Below are 4,830 nucleotides of genomic sequence, written 5' to 3'. Positions count from 1 at the left end.
GACTTGGGGGGGGGGGGGAAAAAGAGAGCGAGGAAGCGGCCGGACGGCCTGGCCACCTGCGCGCTGAGCGGCGCCCTGGGGGGAGGAAAAGCGCGCGCCTCACGGGTCGTTCCCGTCGCTTGGCTGAGGGCGCTGCCAAACGGGAGCTCTGCCTCGCCTTCTCTCCGCCTTCCCTGTGAAAGCTCACGCGGCGTAGCCTTCTTTGGGCGTCCGTGGCGGAGTCCTCAGGTCCCCCCCTCCCCGCGCCCCGCTTCGCTTAAGAGCGAGCGTCGAAAGGCGCATGGCGGGGCGCAGAAGTTCGACCTCGGGCAGCCCTGAGGAGGAGGAGGAGGAGAAGGAGGCGGGGATTACGCCGTCTGCTGCCGTGCCTAGGGCCACCCTTCGCCTATCTGGTGCCCAACAGGCGCGCTGGGCTCCCAATTTCCCCGTTGGTTGGTTGCCTGGCTCAGCGTTGGCCGGCAACTCTCTTCCAACGGGGCCTACGAATTCTTCAGCCTTAGCCGACAGAGAGAAGCCGAGCTGCCCTTCTCGGGGCGCTCCTTGGAGTGTGAGTGGGCAGAGATGGCAATTTGGGTAAAGAGCCTTTACCTACTATCCTACTCCTACTATCCTGCCCCCCCCTCTCTCTCTCCCAGGGAAGGAGAGCGGAGAAGGCTGTGCAATGGCTAAGGAGGAGGGTTCCGCCACAAAACCGCGGGTGACAAAACCGTGCCGTCAAAATCGCGTGACAACAGCACTCCGACAGAAGCGCGCTGTAACATAACCCTAAAAATAACCCTAAACCTAACCCTAAACCTAACCCTAAACCTAACCCTAAACCTAACCCTAAACCTAACCCTAAACCTTACCTTAAGTTAAATCGCGCTTCTGTTGGCGCGCTGTTGTCGGCGTGCTTTTGACATTGCGGTTGTAGCGCAGCGGTGTCGGCGCGCTTTTGACGTTCGCGGTTATGTCGTGCCATGAAGGAGGAGCAGGCAGAATCGGTAGCAGCTTTCCCCACCCGCGTCCTAATCTTAAGGAGACGCTTCTTGCCCTTTCCTACCCCCCCCCACCTGTCAAAGAGGAAAGGGAAATGGACACATCCAGCAAGTGAAAAAGTGAGGCAACCTGCAATGGCCTTTCCCAATGGGAAACATCAGTTTCAGCCCTTGTCCAAGCCCATTAGATGCGCTAAAGACAGAGAATAGCAATAGCAATAGCAGTAGACTTATATACCGCTTCATAGGCCTTTCAGGTCTCTCTAAGCGGTTTACAGAGAGTCAGCATATTGCCCCCAACAATCTGGGTCCTCATTTTACCCACCTCGGAAGGATGGAAGGCTGAGTCAACCCTGAGCCGGTGAGATTTGAACCGCTGACCTGCTGATCTAGCAGTAGCCTGCAGTGCTGCATTTAACCACTGCGCCACCTTGGCTCCTTAGAGAAGGAAGAGGAAGCCCATTTCTCTTAATGTCTATGGCAGTGTTTCTCAACGTTGGCAACTTGAAGATGTCTGGACTTCAACTCCCAGAATTCCCCAGCCAGCATTCGCTTTCCCAATGGGAAACATCAGTTTCAGCCCTTGTCCAAGCCCATTAGATGCGCTAAAGACAGAGAAGGAAGAGGAAGCCCGTTTCTCTTAATGTCTATGGCAGTGTTTCTCAACGTTGGCAACGTGAAGATGTCTGGACTTCAACTCCCAGAATTCCCCAGCCAGCGAATGCATTCGCTGGCTGGGGAATTCTGGGAGTTGAAGTCCAGACATCTTCACGTTGCCAACGTTGAGAAACACTGGTCTATGGAGATTCTCAGCCATCCAGGTCATGCTTGTTCCAAAAATGCTGCTTCAAGAGGCAACTGGGCTTTCTGGCTTTTCTTTGAAGACATCTCGCTTTTCCTCCAAGAAGGCTGAAGAGGCTTCTTGGATGAGAAGCAAGATGCTTTGCCTCTTGGAGAAGCACCTTCGGGGACTCATTTCTCTTACCTGCCCCAACTCATCCTGTGATCTGGGCAGTGCAGAGAACTCAGCATAGCTCCCAAACTGTAGGCCAGCTTTCTGGAAAACACTGCAGATCATGCTGTGCTCCAGGCATGCTATGATCCAGACCCAACCAGCCCTTTGAAAAGCAACCCATGTAAGATGCATTTCAGTAGTGAAGCACAATGTGTAAAGTAAGCAGGAGTTTTCCAAGAAGAGATACACAAGAAGGGCTAACAACCCGTGGCACGACAAAACCACGCTCCACTAAAGCGCGCCCAATTAAACCGTGTCGCTGACGTCATCAGCAGCGCGACAACAGCGACCGCGGAGAAAAAAGCGCTTTGAAAGCAAGCCGATTCAAGTTAAGGTAAGGGTTAGGTTTAGGTTAGGGTTAGGTTTAGGGTTAGGTTAAGGGTTAGGATTAGGGTTAGGTTAAGGGTTAGGGTTAGGTTTAGGGTTAGGTTAAGGGTTAAGTTTAGGGTTAGGGTTAGGGTTAGGATTAGGTTTCGGGGGGTTAGGTTTAGGTTTAGGGGGTTAATTTTAGCTTTAGCGTTCACAGCGTGCTTTTTTCGTCGCGCTGTGATGACGTCAGCTACGCGGTTTCGTCGAGCGCGCTTTAGTCGAACGCGGTTTTGTGGTGGAACCCTAACAACCACTGGAATATCTAAAGTAGATGGGTGGACTTTTTTCAGAACAAGCTCTTGATATAAGTGGAACATCAGGGACCTAAATTAAAAAGCGGACAAGGACAAAATATTTATTAAAAGTTTAATTAAAAATTACATAAGCACAATTAATATGAGTTATTCCCATACCTTTTCCTTTGTCACAAAGAAAAGTCACAATCCACAGCAATTTTAAAACACATTAGGTAGGCCACACCCAAAGTTTTGGGATGTGCATCTAAGCTTCAACCAGCAGATTGTCTAAAAGCATCTCTGTATCATGGAATTGCCTGCCTCTCTCATGCCGAACCAAATGGTTGAGGGGAAATGCTGCTCTATTCAGCAGAATCAACATCCCAGATCAGATATTTATTTATCCACAGTGACTACATTTCATTGTTTTTCATTCATCACCATTTTCACTTAATACCTAGCCAGTGTTTAAAATGAGAGCTAGTTGCAAAATAATTATTTCTCTGGGAATGTCATCCAGAAAGGAGAAGACACACATGTGCAATTCGCCCTCCAGCCTGACACCATTCATAGTTGAGTTAGTAATAAGTGGTTGAGTTAGTGATAAATGGTTGGAAATGTATTGATTTCTGTGATGGTTTTAATATAAAACTTAGTAGCTTCTACTAAGAGCCAAGGTGGCGCAGTGGTTAAATGCAGCACTGCAGGCTACTGCTAGATCAGCAGTTCAGCGGTTCAAATCTCACCGGCTCACGGTTGACTCAGCCTTCCATCCTTCCGAGGTGGGTAAAATGAGGACCCAGATTGTTGGGGGCAATATGCTGACTCTCTGTAAACCGCTTAGAGAGGCCTGAAAGGCCTATGAAGCGGTATATAAGTCTACTGCTATTGCTATTGCTATTGCTTCTATCCGCTTGGGCAAAATTGGGGGTTGCTATTGGGAATTCTTGATCCAGCAGTTATGGATGAATTCCCCAAGCCTCAAAATCCATAGGAACTCACTCACTTTAACAAGAAAGTTCAAAATGTCAAGTGTAGCTTTTGTGCCAAAATAGGTCCTTGAGTGCCAGCTGAAAAGAGATCTACAGATGCAGAACTCCAAGCAATATCAACCAAATAATAAAACTTGAAAATTATTGACAATTCTCTTTCAGTTACCGTATGTTTATAACATTCGATAAAACAAGTGTCTTGTTTTATTTTTCTTGCCCACATTCGATGGATTTTTTTTTTTTAATAATTGTGATATTATTTCTATTTTACAATACAGTATAAAATGATCCTTCGGGATTCATCAGTCTACCAAATCTTGCAGATTCATGTTCAAGTGTAATCTAGTTTCTGTTGGAATGTACAGGCAGTCCTCGACTTACAACCATTTTTTTTATAACTCTTCAAAGTTACGGCGGCACTGGAAAAAAAAAAGACACAACTGCTTTTCACAGTGATGATCTTTGCAGCATCCCCAGGGTCAGGTGATCAAAATGTTAATGCCTGGCAACAGGTTTATGTTTGTGATGGTTGCAATGTGATCACCTTTGGCGACCTTCCGACATGCCAAGTCAATGGGAAAAGCCAAATTCACTTAACATCCATGTTACTAACTTAGCAATTGCAGTGATTCACTTAACAACTCTGGGGAAAAAAGTTCGTAAAAAGGAGCAAAATTCACTTAACAATTGTCTTGCTTAGCAACATAAATTTGGGCCTCAATTGCAGTTGTAAGTCATGAAGTACCTGCATTTAATTGTGTTCCGTTCCAGTGCTCAGAACAGGGACATTTCCTCCATCCTGCTTGCAACATCTTATTTCTAAACGTGGAGATGTATCTTGCAAATATGTTACAAGATTTTTCTTTTTTCTTAGGACTTCTGTGTTTCTCGGAATGAGAAACCAAATGCCAGCTAAAGCCTTTCTTCTATACTGCATCTCTTTATGCTAGGGATAGCAGATATATCAAAATATTTCTTATGGGTCCCAAATAAGGATGCTATTATTTTGATTGTGAAAAGATTGTGAATGTTTAACTTGGGGATTCTCTGGAAGTGTCCAGACTATAAAAGGTAGCTTTGTTTACTTGTAGTGGAAAATGAAATTACATAGATTGGATAAGGCAGGGCAGGACAAAACAGAGCAGAACAACAGAACAGAACAGTTAACTGGCAGTGTGCTCACCTGCATAATTCTATGTTTACATCAGTGGTGGGATTCAAATAATTTACCAACCAGTTCT

Source organism: Thamnophis elegans, unplaced genomic scaffold, assembly GCF_009769535.1.
Source record: "Thamnophis elegans isolate rThaEle1 unplaced genomic scaffold, rThaEle1.pri scaffold_76_arrow_ctg1, whole genome shotgun sequence".
NCBI classification, from domain to species: domain Eukaryota; kingdom Metazoa; phylum Chordata; class Lepidosauria; order Squamata; family Colubridae; genus Thamnophis; species Thamnophis elegans.
Note: the sequence above shows the minus strand (reverse complement) of the source record.